A 22,874-nucleotide genomic window follows, 5' to 3' on the forward strand; every position below is an offset into this window, starting at 1 on the left:
GTATGGTGAAAAGTGCCGAGTATATACCGATCACAAAAGTCTTAAATACTTGATGTCACAAAAAGACTTGAATTTGAGACAGCGAAGATGGTTGGAGTTATTGAAAGATTATGAGCTTGTTATTGATTATCATCCGGGAAAAGCGAATGTGGTTGCCAATGCTTTAAGTAGAAAGTTGTTGTTTGCTTTGAGAGTTATGAACACTCAGTTGAAAATGTCAGATGACGGTTCGATTCTAGCAGAGTTAAGAGCAAGACCGATGTTTTTACAAGAGATTTCTGAAACTCAGAAAAATGATCAAGATTTGCTAGCCAAAAGAAAACAGTGTGAAGCTGATACGGGATCAGATTTCAGAATTGGTTCTGATGGGTGCTTAATGTTTAAAGATCGGATTTGTGTACCGAAGAATGAGGAATTGATTCAAAAGATCTTACAGGAAGCACATAATGGTTATTTCTCGATTCATCCGGGTAGTACGAAAATGTATAATGACTTGAAGAAAATGTATTGGTGGAATGGAATGAAAAGAGATATATCAGAGTTTGTGTCCAAATGCTTAATTTGTCAACAGGTGAAAGGTGAACACCAAGTACCTTCAGGATTACTCCAGCCTATTATGGTTCCTGAATGGAAATGGGATCGGATTACTATGGATTTTGTTTCAGGATTGCCATTGACTCCGGGAAAGAAAGATGCCATCTGGGTAATAGTTGACAGATTAACTAAGTCGGCTCATTTTATCCCGGTACGTACGGATTATTCTCTTAACAAGTTGGCTGAACTGTATATTAAAGAAATTGTTAGATTACACGGAATACCACTATCGATTATTTGAGATAGAGATCCAAGGTTTACCTCGCGGTTTTGGCAAAAGTTGCAAGACGCGTTAGGTACGAAGTTAAATTTTAGTACTGCTTTTCATCCACAAACTGATGGACAATCAGAAAGAATAATTTAGATTCTTGAAGATATGCTTAGATGTTGTGTATTGGAATTTCAAGGAAGTTGGGAAAGATACTTACCGTTGGTGGAATTTTCTTACAATAATAGTTATCAGACGAGCTTGAAAATGGCACCTTATGAAGCATTATATGGTCGTAAGTGTCGAACGCCATTGTATTGGACTGAACTCAAGGAAAATCAGATTTATGGAGTTGATCTAATAAAAGAAACTGAAGAAAAAGTGAACATAATTTGAGATTGTTTGAAAGCTGCTTCAGATAGACAGAAATCTTATGCAGACCTAAAGCGAAAAGACATTGAATTTCAAGTTGGTGATAAAGTATTTTTAAAGGTGACTCCGTGGAAGAAAGTCCTTAGATTTGGACGGAAGGGCAAATTAAGTCCGCGTTTTGTTGGGCCGTATGAAGTAATTGAAAAAGTTGGACCGGTAGCATATCGGCTAGCATTACCACCTGAATTAGAGAAGATTCATGATGTGTTCCACGTATCTATGTTACGTCGGTATCGTTCGGATCCTTCACATGTAGTTTCACCGACAGAAATTGAACTACAACTAGATATGACCTACGAAGAAGAACCGATTAAGATTTTAGCTCGAGAGGTCAAACAACTAAGGAATAAAAATGTTGCACTTGTGAAGGTGTTGTGGAAAAGGCATGGAGTAGAAGAAGCTACATGGGAATCCGAAGAAACTATGAGAAATCAATACCCACATCTGTTTACCGGTAAGATTTTCGAGGACGAAAATCCTTAAAGGGGGGAGAGTTGTAATATCCCGAATTAGGGCCTAATCAGAATAGTGGTTTCGTGGCCATAAATCCGAGATAGAAATAATTATTTTATAATTATTTTGAGGTTTATGATATGATTGCATGATTGTGTGAAAATTTCGTGATGAAATTCTATGCCTAAAGTGCTTGAATTGAAAGTAGGGACTAAATCGAATAAGTTGCAAAACTTGCATTCTAGAAGTTTTTAGTATGAAATTGTTTTGGAATATTAATGAGGAGGTCTTAAATAGCAATTTGACCAATTTTAAGTTCATGGACAAAATTAGGACATGGAAGGAATTTTTGGAAAGTTTAGTAGTAAGGGTATTTTGGTCATTTAGTTATTAAAATGAATTAAAAACAAAATTAAAAGCCAATTTTTGTCCATCTTCTTCATTAGGCCGAAATTTCAAGGGTTCTCCATAGCTAGGGTTTGTTTCAAGCTTCCAAGCTCCATAATCAAGAAAGACGTGGAATCGACCTCAATCGAGGAAAAGAAAAGATTGTGGACTAAATTGCAAAATCTTTGTATTTTGGTACCAAGGTAAGTTCATGTGTAAATAATGTATCATAATGGTTATTTTTAAGTTATTGATGTTAATTATATGTTATGCTGAATTTTATTATGAAATGTATGCTTTGTGGTTAATTTCAAATAATATGTAAATTATGTGAACTACTTGTTAAATATAATTGTTACCGAGTATTGATTTCGGCATTCTACGGAAGACGGCAAGGATAAGTGTTCGAGGAAAAAGCCCGTTTGAACCTTAGGAATAAATTAGGATACAAGTGACATGTCACTAGGATGGTTGAGCATCCGAACTCGTTGAGTTGAGTCCGAGTTCACTTATGGATGCGAATGTCCGAACTCGTTGAGTTGAGTTCGAGTTCGTGAGATGTAACTAGGCATCCGAACTCGTTGAGTTGAGTCCGAGTTCACTTATGGATGTGAACGCCCGAGCTCGTTGAGCTGAGTCCGAGTTCGCTTATGGGCGGGTTACATGATTGCTTGATTGCATATATGGCACTTATGTGCAAGTTATCCATGTATCCGAATTATATTCCTATGTGTTCAACGGGTAAAGTTCTACTCAATGGAGGAATATTCGAGATGTAAAGAGAAGTATTGGTGAGTGATGTGAAATGGTTATTTTGGACAGGTATGTATTTAACCCTCGGGTTGAGTATTGATACAACCACGATAAGGTAATAAGATGATGAAAAATGATTAAAAATGTGATATGTGTTTTAGTGATACATGCTAATGTTGATTGGTATGATTGTTTGTTATGTTACTTATTATTTGCATATGAACTTACTAAGCATTTATGCTTACTCCCTCCTTCTTACTCATTGTAGTTTTGGACAAGCCAGCTCAGGAGTCGGGATAGGTCGAAGGCTCAGTCACACTATCCGGAAGACTTTTGGTAATGGCTTGTAAATTTAAGTATGGCATGTAGAGCAATATACTTTTTTTTGTGTAAATGATCTTATGGTATGGTGATGGAATGGTTGAGGAAATGCTTGATAATGATAAATTATGAAAATATTTAGTTTAGATTATATTTGATGTTAAGGAAAATTATTAAGATACTTAGTGCATAAAAACTCATAAAAGGGATGAAATTTGCCATAAACAGAATACTGCAGCAACACTGACGCGAGTTTAAAAATTTAGTAAAAATCATAGAAATTGAACTTGGTGATGGAATACATATCAAATTGAAGCTTATTATGTCTAGTTTCACATGAAACAAATGAAACAGGTAAAGGAATTATATGTTACAAGATATATGAATTTTAGTGAAACAGGGTCATAGCAGTTTCTGAATCCCCTGTTCCAAATCTAGAAATTCACCATAAATTGTAAAGATATAATTAGGTAGTGTATTTTATATTTTCAGAATCCTTATTGAGTCTAGTTTCATTAGAAACAAACCTCATAGCCATATGGATTTTTTACAGAGAGAAATCTGGTTCGTAGTAAACAAAGGTCAGACCAGTCAAGTCCTAAAATAGGGGTAACTTTAACTAATAAACTATACTAATTGGCCCAACCAAAAATTCTAGAAAAAATTATTAGATAGGTATATGAGTCTAGATTTAGGGAAAATTTACAGATCTTGATTTCGAGTTTTGTAACTCGAGATATGATTTTTCTTGTGACTGTGATGCAAGTAGCTTAAAAGCTGTGAATGTAGAAATAAATAATCCAAAGTTCTAAATATGTTAAATTAAGCTTAGTAACACCTCATACTCAACTCCGGTGACGGTCTTGGGCGTGGGGGCGTTACAAGCTTAGTATTTTTTAGGAGTTAATTTTGGCTTTCTAAAAGGTTGGAAGTGGCGTGAAGATGGACTCTTAGGGGAGTGTTTAGAAAAGAAAATTTAGGAAATAGATTGGGGAGTTATCAGGGAGAAAAATGAGGAGATGAGAAGGGGGAAGTGATGGAGTTGAATTGGGAATTGAGGGTCAAGCAATTTGGCTAGAGGCTATAAATATGTGTTGAGTTTGGTATCCTAGGCTAATGCCAAATTCTTCATTTTTTTAGTACCGATTGGCTTTTCCATCTTTGCTAGCTAATTCTTTTGCCATTCTTTCCCTCCTTAGATCTCTTATGATTTACCCTTTGGGTTAGCCGATTCCTTCTTCAACCCTTCTTCTTTAGTTTGTGCCAAATAAACCTTATTCACCATATTATTTTGAAAGCCGAAAAGCCAAATCTTCCTTGGGCCGATTACTCTTTTAAGGTAAGTACCTTATATCTTTTCAGCTAGTATTTTTAATACCGATTACTCCCCTCCCTCACTCTTTTTAAACAACATTGGTAGGGAATTAGTATCAGATCTTAGATGTTAGCTCTCTACCGAATTGCTCCTTAGGTGTTCTGTAGTTTTGGTAAGTGTTCCTTTCTTATTGCCTAAGGTTAGCCGAATGGTCTTAAGTGAGATAAGGGGGTAAATTATGTTGGATGCTAGTCCCCTAGTATTTGGTTTTAATGAGTAAGATTAATGCAGATCTAGGGAGTACGTAATCAAGGAAAAGCTATTAGGGATTGGTGTTCAAGGTAAGGTTAAGGTGAGGTTTCAATTTTTGGGTAGAATATGTATTAAGCATGCGATTAATTGAAGGGTGATATCGATTGTAGGTTTGCGGCTAAGGAAATCGCAGCACGCTTTATTACCAGGTGCAGCACGCTTTATTACCAAGTGTGTACATACACTGCGCACACAAGTAGATTGGCAAAAGTCCAAATGCCGAAAAGTCGAAAAGCCAAAAGTTTGGCTGCGGTAGTCTTGCAAGTGCGCGAACACTTGTGAGGAGGAAACCGATAGGTTGTCTGAGGCCCATGGGCGATTCCATGGACTTAGGTTATGATCTGGCCAACTGGGCCAGAATAGACTTAATGGGCCTGATGGGCTGTTGGGCCCGTAATAGGAAAAAATTGATAATTGATGCTATGTGATAGAAAATTTGTGTGTGAGCATGAATATAAGGTGATTTGGGCCTAACGGGCCGTATAATGGTGATTTGGGCCTAATGGGCCACATAAATATGAATCGGGCCTGATGGGTCATATAAATGAGATTGGGTCAAGTGGGCCATATGCATGTATGTAGGGGTTTTGGGCCTAATATATGATAACTACATAAAATTTAATTAATATATTGCGACCGTGAACAAGTTATAGGGTTTAGGTGTGGCAATGGGTATATGCATGTCTAGTATTAGATCTAGAGAGAGCTTGGTACTTAAGCGGTCTTAATGACTCACCTCCTATTCTCTGGAATCCTACCTGGTGCATAGTATTCGTTCATCTTAGCTCACGGGATTTGCTAATGGGCCAAGCTAATTGAAAACCGTAATAATGAGAAAATTATCGAAATGCCCTTAAGGGCGAAGATGACAAAAATACCCCTATGTGTTGAATGTAATTTTATGGATATGACATGCATATCTGCTGCATACATATGATATTCTGCTTAGGTTGCATATGGGTTGGGAAATAAGGAACGGAGGATGTATATGAGGATCACATGGTTGCTTGACAATTGTGGATCCACCGTTGGCTTTTAAGACCAATGTATAAATGAAGGTAGTTTCGCAACTGGGCTACCATGGATGTGTATCAATTGGGTGGGTCGATATTTATATCCCCACATGATGTGTATCAGGAGACGGAGTTGGTGTGTAGTGGATGGATTATTGGGATGGGATTGCACTGCATTGCATTGCATGTTTGATGTGTGGGGATTATTGAATGCTTGTTACTATCGAGGGTTGTACACACTGAGTTTGCGAAAACTCACCCCCTCTTTTATTTTATTTTCAGGTGATGCTCAGTAGAAGGTTCGATGTTTGGAGGGACTTTAGGTCGCCAGCTAGCAAGACAACTTTGGCTTGTTTTTTTTTTAAAAAAAAAAGCATATAAGTTTCTATTTTATCAAGTACTTTTAAGACCGGAATGTAATAAGGCTTCCGTTTTGTTATTATTTGGGTTATTATTTTTCTGCATTGTAATTACGAGAAATTGAACATAGACTTCCCAAATCATAGTATGTTTTCGACGTTTCTGCAACTAAATTTCGAAATGACAGGTTTTCATAGGTTTTCATAAAATCATATGTTATAAACAGGTTTTTTGATTGAAAGAGAGTTTAATAAGTTTATTAAGGTTTCATATATTTTTTTCAAGGAAGGGTTTTCAATGAAAACAAGGTTTTTGCTAAAACACTTCAATGTGATGCGCCAGATCTGGCCATAACATCTGGGCTGGGTTTGGACCCACGGCCACATTGCACGTTATGGCCACTTATGGCATCCTGTGTTAAGGAAAATTTTACCCTATTTTCATACGGCCGTATCGCACAGCTATTTCTCCTCTCGTGGTGTTAGCATGGCCTAAGGCACGCCCGTGTGCCCGGCCGTGTGGATTAGAAAACATGTGTTTCAATTACTCAATTAGTAATTAGATGTTAAAAACTAAAATTTTAAAGAGGTTAACATCGTTAGTGCTCAGGTTGCCTCCCAAGAAGTGCTTATTTATAGTCTAAGCTTGACTTACCTTTCTGGTGCATGGTCATGGTCGTGCGAGGAGTTTACACTCCTCATCCCTACTATCAATTTTATCAAGATAAGGTTTAAGACGAGAATTGTTTAACTTAAAAGTGCCAAATTTGGGATGAATTACCTCGATTGTACCATATGGGAAAATACTGAGTACCGTAAGAGGGATTGCTCCGTTAGGTTCAAAAGTGGCAATACGAGGGTCTGCTGCATCTAGTAGTACTTTGTCTCCAACCTTAAGTTGATGTGGTGTGACATTGAGCTCGTCATGACGTGGTTTTAGTTTATCGTGTGTCCTCAGTTTATGTGTCTGCCATTCATCTAGTTCCTCAATTTTTAGCCTTCATTCTTCATAGATAGGTCCTTTGTTAGTGCTTGAACATGGCTCATGTAGGTTCTTCGAACTTGTTTCCTGCAAAGTAGGTTGCATCACTTGGTTAGTTTTAGTAGAATGATTTGTTCAACCATCTTCAATTTTTGATGTGTTACTCGTATTACGAGCTTGAAGGGTGATTGTTTCGTCTCCCACAAAAAGTGTGAGCTCACTTATGCCAACATCAATTATTGTTTTAGCGGTTGATAAAAAGGGCCTCCCTAAAATTAAAGGAATGTTACTATACTCATCTATGTCTAGAACAACGAAATCAACTAGGAATATAAATTTGTCAATTTTAACAAGTAAATCTTCAATAATCCCCCTAGGAAATCTGATTGTTTTATCGGCTAATTGAATACTCATCCTAATTTGTTTGGGTTTCCCAAGAACTAGTTGCTTAAACATTTTGTAAGACATGACATTGATACTAGCCCCTAAATTAGCCAAAGCATTAGTAACATCTATGTAAGAGTATGCCCAAAGATCAATCACGAGATGGTTGTAATAACATACTTGGTTTATCATGTTTATTAATATAAGGCGTTGCCATTATTATTTCAGTTTCTTTTTTGTATGCATAAATAAACTGTTTTATAATAATGTCCTGAGAATAATATGATTATTCTTAAAAGATCCTTAGTCAAGTATTATTGTTGGCTAGGACAATAATAATGTATTAAGACTCACATGTAGTTGATTGATGATAAAGAGTTGTCATTGATATGGAGTGTCAGAATCAATGCATGAATATACGTGTTAGAGAACAACATATTGGACTGACCCGCTATGAGTATGTTTCTTGGATTATTATGTAATTGTCACAATATTACTCATAGTGATTAATATGTATATGATCCTCATACTTGAGATCATCTTTATCCCAACATCGTGAGTTGTATATTTTGATACAGTCAAACAAACATTGTAACTGGTTGTTCTATAAAGACTGATGTTGGATATACCACAATCTATGTTGAGGGATATAGTTGATCAATATAGGATAAGTCCCTCCTACATAATGGGAGTAATATCTCAGGCCATTTGATTGAGTGATGCTAGAAATGCATGGCCATGCTCAAATAAGTTTATATGAGATGTCATACTTATTTGTGTATCATAGTCTACTCAAGGTATCAAGAAAATGGGATGGACTATGCAAGTGTGACTATTCCATGACTTGTGTCAATTCCAAAGATATAGCACTTAAGGATTAATGCATGAAAGGTTAATCATAAAAGGTTATGTCGAATCATGACTTCTTGTAACCTAGGTAGCATTGATTCATTGCTAGATGCCACTCATTGTTTGTAACATTAGATTCGTTCTAATATTATTGCTAACGTTACAAGAACCTATAGGGTCACACCTTATGGTTGAAATGAACAAGGTAAAATATAGTTGGTATATTGCTTGGTTGTCACATGAATTAAATTAATTATAGAATTAATTTAATTGGGCAATCAAATTGTTGAATATACTATATGTACAAGGATGTTGAACACATAATCAGAACATAATTTTATTGATATATTAATTTAGTTCGTATATAATTTTAAATAAATATAGTTTACTGAAATCTTTATTATAATTAATGTAATTATAATTTTTCGGTTAAACATTATTATATTTATTTGAATGATAATTATTATGTTCAGATTAATTTTAATGAATTAAAATTCGTTATAAATATATACCAATTAAGAGGGAGTTATATATAGAAAGGGTAAAAACCCTAAAAAGTATATATAAAAACTATCCCGAAAATATGCAATGTGGTCTAGCAGCCATTTAGGAAAATACTCTCTGAAAATAGTTTTCTGGGATTTCCACAGTTCCTTGTCAATCGGGTGGACTACGTAGAGGCCGACATTGGAAAAGGTTGCAGCTTGGTTCGATAGTGGTTCAGCATCCCTGTTGCCTAGGCGTCCTATCTACTCAGATTAAAGTTTTGGTAATTTCGAAACCCTTTTTATCACCCCGATTCATTCCTTACACATGGATCCTTGGTTTGGATCGCCAGAATGTTTTAATTATTTTATTTTTTCCGCTGCACCTTGGAGGCACTGGCGTTCCAACAATCAAGGCTACCAATTAAACAGGGAATCGTAAAACTCCCTGGATCTTTTAATTTTTTGGCAAGCTTATTCTGTAGTATGGCTGAGTAAACTGCATTTAGCTCCACATGCGATGCCTCATCCAACTTCCGCTTATTTGTTAAAAGCTCCTTTAAGAATTTGACTGCGTTTGGCATCTGCAAAAGAGCTTCAATAAACGGTAAGTTAATATGTAACTTCTTTAATAATTTAAGGAATTTATTGAATTTTTTGTCTGTGTGGTTTTTCTTTATTGCGTTGGGGTATGGCAGACAAGGTTTGTACTCTTTACTTACCGGTTTCTAGTCATTGTGGTCCATCTCACCTTTACCTTTACTTACCACATTTTCTTGCCTCAATTCTGGTTTAGGTGCAACTAACCCTTCCTGACCTTGAATGGTAGTTGCATTGAGTTGCTCCTTTGGGTTAGATTCAGTGTTACTTAGTAGGCTACCTTGTGGTCTTTCAGAAATTAATTTAACGAGTTGACCTATCTGAGTTTCGAGCCCTTGGATCGAAGCTTTTTTATTTTAAAGTGATGTCTCGGTATTCTAGAAATGAGTTCCTGACACCGAGATGAATTTTGTTAGCATCTCCTCAAGGTTCAGCTTTTTCTCTTGTTGGTAAGGTTGTTGTTGAAAGCCTGGAGGTGGTGGTGGTCTCTGATTCCCTTGGCCTCCCCATGAGAAATTTGGGTGGTTCCTCCATCCTGCATTGTAAGTATTACTATAAGGATTATTTTGAGATCGAGGATTATTAACCATGTAATTTAGCTGCTCGTCCTCCATGTTGTGGCCATAGGGTGGGTATTCTGAATTGCTGGATCCACCTTCATTTGCTTTGCCCTGCATTACTGGGTGAACCTGTGAAGAATCAAGAAAACTGTCAATTTTTCTATTCAAAAGTTCTACCTGATTAGAGAGCATGGTGATGGAATCGACGTTAAAAACGCCGGCTATTTTCGTTGGTTTTATCCTCATGACTTGCCACTGATAATTATTCAGTGACATCTCTTCTATAAATTCATAAGCATCGTCAGGTGTCTTATTATTGATAGTTCCACCAGCGGCTGCGTCAATCATCTGTTGAGTCGAAGGATTTAGGCCATTGTGAAATGTTTGAACCTGTAGCCAAAGTGGTAACCCATGGTGAGGGCACCTTCGCAAAAGCTCCTTCTATCTCTCCCATTCCTCATAGAGTGTTTTTAGATCCATCTGCACAAAAGAGGAGATATCATTACGTAATTTGGTTGTTTTAGTCGGCGAAAAATATTTTAATAAAAACTTTTCGATCATTTGTTCCCAAGTAGTGATTGACCCTCGAGGTAACGAGTTCAACCACTGTTTAGCTTTGTTCCTTAATGAAAAAGGAATAACTGAAGGCTAATGGCATCATCAGAAACACCATTGATTTTAAAAGTGCCGCAAAATTCTAAGAAATTCGCCAAGTGAGCATTGGGATCATCGTCCTGCAAACCATCAAACTGAACAAACTGTTGGAACATTTGAATGGTGTTAGGTTTCAGTACAAAATTATTTGCAGCAACAGCAGACCTAACTATGCTCGATTCAGTTCCTGTTAAAGAAGGTTTAGCATAATCATACATAGTATGTGGAGCAGGATTCTGATTAGCAACAATCGCAGGAGGTAGCGGATTTTCTTGGATTTTAGCCATATCCTTGGTTGTGGTTGAAATATCATCTTCTTGCTCTTCCTCTCTGCATCTTAAGCTTCACCTTATTTCTCTTCGGTTTCTGCGAACTGTGCGATCGATCTCACTATCAAACAGTAATGGTCCCGAGGGGTTTCTTCTAGTCATACACTATAAAAACCTGCCAAGAACGAATAAAAGAAAAATTAGAAAAGAAAATAAAAATTTAAATTGCAAATAAAGTAAAATGGCTAAAGCAATAAAAATCGAATGTTCCCAATATCTTAGTTCCCCAGCAACGACGCCAAAAACTTGATACGTGATATTCGCGACAAGTTTTAAAGATTTATAATTAATCGTTCTTGAAACTAACTATTATCACGATGAAGGCAAGTGTACCTATCGAACAGTAGTATAGCTTTAGCAAGACCGAATTGTCGAACCCAAAGGAACAAAGAGTACTAGTAATTACTTCCTTTTTATTATCTAGCCTAAAAATTAAGGGGTTTGTTAAGGATGCACAGAGAGAAATTGGGGAAAAAGCTTTTGGAAAAACTCGATTGATTTAAAATAATACACAAGGAAAAATCCACCTAGACTTCACTTGTTAGTTGACTCTGAATTAGACGATTTATTCATTTGACTTGGTCCGTAGAAATCCCTAAGTTATACTATTATCTCTCTTTTGACTAAAAATGTCTAACCCTAGGTTGATTGATTGAAATCTCTTTCTATTTAATGCCCTAGTGTTGCATTAACTCGATTTATGGATCCCCTTATTAGGTTTCACCCTAATCCGGCAAAATCTTATCACCCTATCTCTAGGCATGCAATCAACTCCGTTTAATTATGACAAATTTACTCTTAGACAGGGTCTTTTTGTCCTCTGAATAAGAGTATTAACTTGAATCAATATCCTGGAATATTAAAACAAGAATTAAGAATGCATAATTAAGAACAAGTCAAATATTTATCATACAACTCAGATAATAATAACAAGATATGTCTTAGATTTCATCCCCTTGGGTATTTAGGGAGTTTAATTCATACTTGTCAAAGAAAACATCTAGAAAGAATAAAGATAACAAAACATAAAGAAAACCCAAAACCCCTGAATGGAAATTGAAGGGAGATCTTCAGTCTTGTTGATAAATCCGGCTTCTGAGATGGATCAATCGGCTTCACTTGAGTAATTCCTTGCCTTCTACTCCGTGTGTGTGTTCTAAGTGCCTCTTCAAGTATTTAAATAGGCTTTAGAATGCCTAAGAGCCCTGAAAAGTGGCCTTTTCCAAATAGGACTATACTTGGGCTCGACGGGAACACCTCCTTGTGACACACCCATGTACAATTGCTCCAACCCGTGGTCAAGGCTGTTGAATAGGCTCGAGCGTATAGTCTACCCGTGTAAGTCGTGCTTCGATCCTACCAAATGGACACGACCGTGTGACATGCCAGTGTGAAGAAGTCAAGGCCGTGTTGATTTCCCAATTGGGTCCATTTTCTCTGTTTTCGGCCCGTTTCTCGCTCTTTTTACTCTCCTATGCTCACCTAAGTATAAAACATGAAATTAAAGAATTAGGAGACTGAGTTCACCAAGCCTAAGGAGAAATCATCCATAAATGTGTTAAGCATGGGATAAAAATATGTATAAATTATGGTTTATCAGACTACCCCAGGGGACACATGGCTGTGTAACAAGAACGTATGCCACACACAGCTGAGACACACGCCCTTGTCTCTGCCTGTGTAGAGAAAAATAGGCTACTTGAAAAGCCATTTTTCCACCCTATATACATAAGCTTTTAATACCACATTTAATAACCCAATATACAACCAAAACTTTTCGAAAACAAGCATCACTCATACTTCAATATCATTAATCATTTCCATACATAATTTCAACTCAAACATACTAATTCCATGTAACTAATTCATACCTTGAACACACGATTCATATCACATTTATAACCATTTCAACCACAAAACTAACTTACCAAAAAAATTTACATCATATATCATATACCAAAATCAAACCGTAAGTTCAACCATAATTAAGCCTTATCTCATGGCATGATATACCCATCTTAAAACATACCATATTAATTCTAGTCTATACATGCCATACTTTGATATATATATTTTCAAAAGGTACCAAAATAATATTTGATAGTGTGGTGATGATCCTCGACAATCCCCAAGCTTCTAGTAGCTTCGATATCTATAACACAATGCAAACACACACAAAGTAAGCTTTCAAAAACTTAGTAAGCCATATACAAATAAACTTATCATTTGAAGCATATAGGCATCATAAAATACATATACTCCATAGCCAAATACTATCACAACCCACATAGTTCATATACATTTCACATATTCCCAATTCATTTGCACATATAGCATATTTTCTCATATTTATATCACATATCATCACTTGCACTTATACTTACTGCTCATTAACAAAATTTGAACACGTCTCCACGTACCTGAATTGGTTAATTATTCATTCAATCATGTATTTCTTAGAATGCCCGTTGAACCGTACGGAATTAAATAGGATATGCGGATAGCTCAGAAAGCTCGTACAATGCCAACGTCCCAGACGTGGTCTTACATGTAATCAAATATCGATGCCACTATCCTAGATAGGGTCTTACATGAAATCAAATACGATGTCGATGTCCCAGACATGGTTTTATACGTAAATCTCAAATCGATGCCAATGTCCCAGATGTGGTCTTACATGAAATCACATATCTAAATCCTATGTCATGACATATGTATCCTGACTATTCCTATGGTTCGTACGAGACTTTTCAGACGTCGTTACATTATCAAAACTTTCTCGTATTTCTCATATTCAACACAAATAGCCATTCATCACTAATCATTAACATATAAGCAATAATAATTCAATTCAAACAAATTTATTTGTATATCGACTTACCTCGTACTGGAATGAATAGAAGCGAATGGCTAATCAACTACTTTCGTTTACCCCCGATCTAATTTCATTTTCTTTGGTTCTTTATCTAAACACATTCAAATTTGACTTATTAAATCTCACATTCATTCAAATCAATCCATAAACATATAGTTAGGGCATTTTACAAATTAGTCCTCACATTTTCACATTTTAACACTTTAGTCCTTAATCACAAAAATCACAAAATATACAAAATTTCTATATACACATGCTTAGCCAAATTTTCCCTTAGCTCATATAAGCCCATGTAACGCCCCGTACCCGAGACCATTGCCGGAGTCGAACACGAGGTGTTAACAGACTTAATTCATTTACTTACAAAGTTCATTTCGAAATTTCCAGGCAAGCTAGCTAACTGCATCACAGCCACTTTAAAAATCATATCTCGAGTTCCAAAACTTGGAAACTGATTCCGTAAATTTTTCCTAAATCTAGACTCATATATCCATCTACAAATTTTTTTTCTAGAATTTTTGATTGGGCCAATTAGTACAGTTTATTAGTTAAATTCTCCCCTGTTTTAGGGTTCGACTACTCTGACCTTCATAAATTACGACTTAGATATCTCCCTGTACAGAGCTTCAATACTTATGCCGTTTGTTTCTAATGAAACTAGACTCAAAAAGGAATCTTTACATATAAAGAATGACTTCTAATTGTCTCTGGTTAATTTATGGTGAATTTCCAAAATCAGAACAGGGGATCCAGAAAATGCTCTGGCCCTGTTTCACGAAAACTTAAACATCTCATAAAATACGGCTTATATGGTCATTTCGTTTCTTTCATATTAAAATAGACTCATCAAGATTCGATTACATAATTTATTCACTATTTAATTCCATTCCTACTATTTTTAATGATTTTTTAAATTCACATCACTGTTGCTGTCAGCATCTATTCTAAGGTAAATTTTACCTATTTCATAATTTTCCATGAATCAATTAGTAAATTGACATACATTATTTTCAAGTATAATCACGATTAGCCATGACGTACGTAGCACCAATAGGACCATGATTGGCCATTCCAATGGCTAATCATTACCAACATTTCCACACCACTTAATAACCATATCATAAGACCATATATACAAAATGACCATAATGTTATACTCAAAATATACAAGCCATTTTCGCATGGCTATACGAATATACATTACCAAAAGATACTTAATTAACAACAAGGGTCAACCCTATACATGCCATTATCAAAGTTCAACTAAAGATATACCAAAAGGGCTTAGATAGTGTGGACGACTTCGACTTTGACACTCCCGAGTCCGATAGCTGACGAACAAAATCTATAAAACAGAGAATTAAAGCAACAGAATAAGCATTTTGATGCTTAGTAAGTTTTAAGTAATGAAATTATTTACAACTAAGGTATAGCGTTCGTATGACTAAATGAAAAATTGCATATACGCATATTCCCAAAATTATGTTTACTTCACGCTTCAACCATTATATTCATACACTCAGGATCAAACTTGACTAAAGGCCGGAAGCTTGTTAATCAATTGAGCGAATACTATTTAAAAGGAATCAACCTTTCCAATGCATATACGAAACATACCTTATCGTTTGGATTTATGAGCGTATTAATTGAAGTTATTACAGCAAGATCGCTCATTTCCAAACCCAAGTACCTTCAGGATTTAGCCGGATATAGCAACTCGCACAAATGCCTTCGAGACTTAGCCCGGATATAATCACTAGCACAAATGCCTTCGGGACTTAGCCCGGATATAGTAACTAGCACAAATGCCTTCGGGACTTAGCCCGGATATAGTCACTAGCACAAATGCCTTCGGATCTTAGTCCGGTTATCATCCGAATAATCATGCACATATATCAATAAATCATAACACATTTATATTTCATTTTCATTACTAGAACTCAAACACAAGACACTTATCAACCTTTACCATTTTCGGCTCAATAGCCACATACAAAGAGCATGATTTTGGTTGGCTTTGTAACATGATCTCTATACAAATTCGGCTACCAGTCATAAGTATAACTAATTACCTCGATAAATAATTCAAGTAGAATCATTATATCACCGTTTATTTATTATGCTTATATGTCATGACTTAATCAAATCATAAACTAAGTTCCATTACTCAAAGACTTACCTCGGATGTTGTCGAACGACTTCAACAGCTATTCGATTACTTTTTCCTTTCCCCTATCCAACTTTGATCCTCTAAGCTCTTGAGCTAAATCAAACAATTTACCTCTCAATCGAACACAATCGTATGGCATTCATATACATTTTAGAACCAATTCATTTGAATCAATTTACCACTTAAGTCTATCACCATTTCGCTTTCAAATTTGTGTACTTGGTAAGTCACATTAAACTACTACAAATATAACTTTAATACATATTTATTTTCGAAGGTCTCAATGACACAAGGTGTATACATAAGGCACTAACATAGATATAAGTATATATATATACTTATGTGGTGTTCATATTTTAGTCGATTACTTAAGTTATGCACAACCACGTATTTATATACACTCTCATATTCATTATTATGAATATTGCCGAATACTTAACACAACTAAGCTAAAAATTTACCCAATATCATCTTAATTAACTTCTATTTATACATCAAAATTTCCAATACAAAGTATTTAGCACCTATGCACTTAAACCGGATTAGCAAACACCCATAGACCATGACCGAATGCCATTTAAACACAAGTCAACAAGATCTCATGATTTCAAATGAAACTCTTAACAAGAATGCACAATGTCGAACCCTTAGATGATTAAACATCTAATTTAGACAATTTTAGAACATCTAAACGGCACTTGTTCAAAACATTAAACAACTACATGTTCGACTATTACCATAGGTGCATTAGAAATTTATACTATCAATAAGCTCAACTTCTTGCAACAACAATTTCTTCCTCAAAGTTTAAAGGCTAAAATCAAATTATCTCCTCATTAACCATAACCGAATGTGCCATACATCCATCAAGATTCAAGATTTTTGGCATGGGCTAAGTAAGAAACAAGATGATTAACCTAAAACAAGCTTGAATTTCAAAACAAATCTAACACCTTTCACTAACCTTTCTTCTCCTTCCATGACCGAAAGTCTCCCCCCCTTCTCTTCTTTTCAATTCGGCAAGGAAGAACAAAGATGAACTTTGTTTTCTTCACCCCCCAATTTTTATTTCTTTATTACTAACCCTTTTATTTTATTATTTTTAACACAAAATATTAACACAAAATATTTATAATATGTTTTAACCCATAGCATGGCCGGCCACTATCTAAAATTTGGGTAATTTGACATGCAAGTACAAGCATTTTCTAACATGCATTAATAGGCCACTTTGACATTTGCCTAGCACAATCCTAAATTTTCTCACACAAGTCCTATTTGATAAATTTCACATACTCTATACAAAATTTAAGCATGAAATTTTCACATGTGCATGTTCATATATAATAAGCATTAAATATGACTGTTAATTATTTTCTTATGGCTCGGTTTCGTGGTCCCGAAACCACTTCCCGACTAGGGTCAATTTAGGGTTGTCACAGCCCACATATTTCATTTATTTCACATTTTAACCCTTCAATTTCTCATTTTCACAAATTAGCCCAAAATACTCAAATTCACCAAAAATCCAAAGACAAAACATATTAATACAACACATATCTTTCATTTTTCATCTACTATCATCACAAAGTTCTCAAAAAAATCAATGGCATAAGTCAAAATCATCATCAAATTTTGAAATTTAAGCATGGGCTTGATAAAACACAGAGCAACAATCACAAAAACGTAAAAAATCATTAAAAACAGAAGAAAAACGAACCTTGAATCAAGGTTAGACCATGGCTGAATATTCAAAGCTCAAGAACCCTATTTATTTTCTAATTTTCGATGAGAAGATCATGAATAATGGCTTTCATTTCTTTTGTTTTAATTAATAATAACATATTAATCAATTTCCAATTTTACCCTTAATGCTAGTTCATGGAAACTCATTAATACATGCCCATAATGGTCCACTCATTCTGAAAATGGTCTATTCACAGCATAAGGACCTCACAATTAAAAACCCATAGCAAATAGGCACTTTAAACAAATAACAAGTCACTTTTGCACTTTACGCGATTAGGTCCTTTTTCTAAATTAAGCACACAAATGATCAAATTTTTATATGAAACTTTCACACATATTAATTCACATATTATAAGCACAGAAAATAATATTAAAATATTTTTGCCTCGAACTTGTGGTCCTAAAACCACTATTCTGACTAGGGTCTAAGTCGGGCTGTTACAACTCTCCCTCTTAGGAATTTTCCTCTCTAAAAATCTTACCATTGAACAGAGTAGGATATTGCCGTCTCATAACATATTTGGGCTCCCACGTAGCCTCTTGAACATCGTGTCGATGCCACATTACTTTTACTAATAGAATTTTCTTATTTCTCAATTCTTTAATCTTGCGAGCTAAGATACGGATCGGTTCTTCTTTATATGGCAGATGTGTAACAGCCCGATTTAGACCCTAATCGGAACGGTGATTTCGGGACCACGAATACTAATCAGAAAAATATTTAAAAATTATTTTCTATTTTTATTTTGTCTGAATTTATATCTGTTAAATTTTCGTGATTTAATTTTGTCGTTTAGGTGTCCGATTAAATAAAAGGACTTAATCGCGTAAATTGAAAAGTGGGTAGTTTATTTTGTAAAGGGCTTATTTTTTAATAGCTTTCTAAGTGGGGGTATTTATGGTGAAATTATCCCATTATATATATGATGTTGGACGGTAGTGGATGATTTTATAATATATTAACAAAAGTTAAAAAGAAAGAAAGAAAAAAAAAAGGTAACATAATAATAAGTTAATGTATGTTATGATATTATAAAATAAAAAGCCATATCCATGTTATTTCTTCATCCTTGCACCGAAACTAAAAAAAAGAAAAAAGAAAGAAAACAAAGTAGGGTTCGGCCTTGTTCAAGCTAGATTAAGGTAAGTGTTCAGCTCAGTTTTTGATAATTTTTACGTTTTTGAGATCGTTGCTTCAGTACTACAAAACCCATGCTTAAATTTTTTATTTTGATGAATATTTTGAGTTGTGCCATTGTTGATAGCTTGTGATTTTTGTGGTTTGATGATGAAAAATGAAAGATATGTTTTACCTTAACATATTTTGTATTGGAATTTTTTATAATTTTGAGTAATTAGGACTTAATTGCAAAAATAATAATTTGAGGGACTAAAATGTGAAATTAATGAAATATATGGACTCGTATAGTATTGGGTAAGATTTGGCTAAACATAGGTAATTGGAAATTTTGTGTATTTTGTGTTTTGTGCAATAAGGACTAAATTGTAAAAATTATGAATGTTAGGGGTAAAATGGTAATTTGCCTATTTATGTGTTTTTGCACTAAATTGAATGAAAATATGTGATATAACTGCATAAACATGAGATGTGAAATGTTTTCAAATTTTAAGAGTTGTGTTAGTTTATGAAATAAATTTGACCAATCTTCAGAATTTATTCATGTATATATATAACTGTTCGGAATTGTGTTATCATTCTGTAATGTTTTATGACCCTATTCCGGTGACGGATACAGGTTAGGAGTGATACAAGATGAGACTAAATTTCTATTTCAGATGGAGAAATCACATGCGAGGGATCGGATCTGTATTGTCAAAGCATTGATATGTGAAATATATTATGAATCTTTTCTAACTCAGGTGGTAATAGCAATCTATAAGCAACCGGTCCGACACACTCTATGATTTCATACGGTTCGATGAACCTTTGACTCAATTTACCTTTTCTGTCAAATCGAAGTATTTTCTTCCAAGGAGATACTTTTAAAAACACTTTGTCACCAATCTCAAATTAAATATCTTTTCGTTTCAAATCTGCATGTGATTTTTGACTATCAGAAGTTGCTTTCAGACTATCTCGGATTGCTTTTACTTTCTATTCAGTCTCTTTAATCAAATCAACCCCGTGAATCTTATTTTCACTGAGCTCAGTCCAATACAAAGGTGTACGACATTTTCTATCATATAAGGCTTCGTACGATGCCACTTTAATGCTCGATTGAAAACTATTATTATACGCAAATTCAATCAACAGCAAATACTATTTCCACATACCTTCAAACTCAAGAATACAACATCTTAACATATCCTCAAGAATCTAAATAATCTGCTCGGATTGACCATCCGTCTGCGGGTGAAAAGCAGTACTGAAGTGCAATTTCGTACATAAAGCTTCTTGCAGTTCCTTCCAAAAGCACGAAGTGAATCTCGGATCTCTATCTGACACTATAGATAATGGCACCCCATGCAATCTCACAATATCGAAAATGTATAACTCAGCTAATTTATCAAGCGAGTAGTCAGATCGTACCGGAATAAAATGAGCTGATTTCGTCAATCGGTCAACCATAACCAAAATTGCATCTTTCTTTTTCAGAGATAGGGGCAAACCCGAAACAAAATCCATTGTTACTCTATCCCAATTCCACTCGGGAATTATAATCGGTTGTAGCAAACCGGATGGCACTTGATGTTCAGCTTTAACTTGCTCACAGATCAAACATTTCAAAACAAAGTCAAAGATATCTCTTTTCATCCAGACCACCAGTAATGATGTTTCAGATCATTATACATTTTCGTACTACCCGGATGTACAGATAAACGACTATTGTGAGCTTCGTTCAAAATCATCTGAATTAACTCTGAATTTCTCGAAGCACAAATCTAACCTCGGAATCTCAAACAATCATCATTATCAATTCGATATTCAGAATCAAAATTCAAATCACACTGAGCTCGTTTCGCTATTATCTCATTATTAACTTTCTAAGCATCAATAATCTATTGTAAAAACAACAGTCTTACTTTCAATTTGGCTAAAATTGAACCATCATTCAATAGAACTAAATGAGTATTCATCGTACGCAATGCAAACAATGATTTCTGACTAAAATCATTAGCAACAACATTTTCTTTTCCTGGATGATAATCAATAACAAGCTCGTAATCTTTTAGCAGTTCTAGCCATCTTCTTTGTCTCAGGTTCAAATCTTTCTGAGTCATCAGATCTTTCCAACTTTTATGATCAGAATAAACTTGACATTTTTCACCAAACAGATACTGGCGCCAAATCTTCAAAGAAAACACAATAGCCACCAATTCCAGATCATCTGTGAGATAATTCTTTTCGTGCGGTTTTAACTGTCTTGAAGCATAAGCTATGACTTTTCCTTCCTACATCAAAACGCAGCCCAGACCATTCAATGATGCATCACTATATATTTCAAATTCTTTACCCAATTCTAGTTGTACTAACACCGAAGCTTCTGTCAATAGGGCTTTCAACTGATCAAAACTTTTCTGACACTTTTTAGACCATTCAAATTTCACAACATTCTGAAACAATTTTTTCAATGGAGTAGAAATCATAGAAAAGCCTTTTACAAATTCTCTATAATAACCGGCAAGTCCCAAAAAATTGTGGACTTCAAAAACATTTCTCGGTGGCTTCCAATCTAAGATAGCTGAAATTTTGCTCAGATCAACTCGAATACTTGATGTTGACACAATATGTCCTAGAAAACTAGCTTCGCATAACCAGAATTCACATTTACTGAACTTCGCAAATAACTGCTTATTACGCAAAGTCTGTAATACTATTCTCAAATGCTCAGCATGTTTAGTTTCATCACATGAATATATCAATATGTCATCAATGAATACAACAACAAATCGATCTAAATACGGTCTGAAATTTCTGTTCATCAAATCCTTAAAAACAGCAGGTGCATTCGTTAATCTGAAAGGCATAACTAAAAACTCATAGTGTCCGTACCTCATTCTAAATGCAATTTTTTGGAATGTCTGAATCTTTTACTCTCAACTAATAATAACCCGATCTGAGATCTATCTTTGAAAACACAGTGGCTCCTTTCAACTAATCAAACAAATCGTCAATTCTGGGGAGAGGATATTTATTCTTGATAGTCACTTTGTTCAACTAACGATAATCAATCCATATTCTCATCATACCATCTTTCTGTTTCACAAACAGAACAGTAGCACCCCAAGCTAAAAAAACTCGGTCTTGCGAATCCTCTATCAGTCAACTCTTGCAACTGAGACTTTAATTCTTTTAATTCTGTTGAAGCCATTCTATACGGAGCTATCGAAATTGAAGTAGTTCCTGACACTAATTCAATATCAAACTCAACTTCTCGTATTGGAGGTAATCCAGGTAATTCTGCAAGAAACACGTTAGGAAACTCACAAACAACAGACACTAATTAAATTTTCTTTTCTGTCACTTTCGAATCAATCACATAAGCAAAGTAGGCTTCACAACCCTTTCTCACATATTTCTAAGCTAACATCGAAGAAATCACTGCCGGTAAACCATTCAGATCATTAGACTCAATCCAAATAATCTCATCATTCTGACAAAGGATATACATAGAATTTATCTGCTTTGTTTGGTGTTATTGTGTGCTTATTTTTCTGCTTTAATAATTTTTTTTTCAAAAAATGCAAAATTTTTTGTTTGATTGTATGGTGCTCGAGCTTGTAATTTTGGATGTGATTAGTTATTGGTATGAAAAAATTTTTGAATTCTTTTGAGCATATAAATTTTGTATGATATTAGAAGAATTTTATACTTTTAGAGTTAGACTAGTTATTTTATTTTATTACAATAACAATAGGTGAGGGACAATCATTGTAGGTTGAAATTCATGACATGTGATAACTAATTGTATTGACGAATGTGATATACATGTTTGGAACTTTAGGTTATTCATGGAATCATTAGAAAAGCATGTGTTGAATTCATAAGTGTTGAAATGTGTAGGGATGACCTAAGGCTTTATTTGAATAGCCAGTGCTTAAATGAACTTACCTTTATGCTACGTTAC

General features: G+C 34.8%; 1 non-coding gene across 1 annotated transcript; it reads left to right on the forward strand.

The window, feature by feature from the left end:
* The first annotated feature begins 10,413 nt into the window (after positions 1 to 10,413).
* Positions 10,414 to 10,520, forward strand: LOC121228800 (small nucleolar RNA R71). Its single transcript, XR_005926373.1, has one exon. It is a non-coding gene; the product is annotated as a small nucleolar RNA R71 (small nucleolar RNA).
* The last annotated feature ends 12,354 nt before the right edge of the window (positions 10,521 to 22,874 follow it).

This window comes from Gossypium hirsutum, chromosome A04, assembly GCF_007990345.1.
Source record: "Gossypium hirsutum isolate 1008001.06 chromosome A04, Gossypium_hirsutum_v2.1, whole genome shotgun sequence".
NCBI lineage: Eukaryota > Viridiplantae > Streptophyta > Magnoliopsida > Malvales > Malvaceae > Gossypium > Gossypium hirsutum.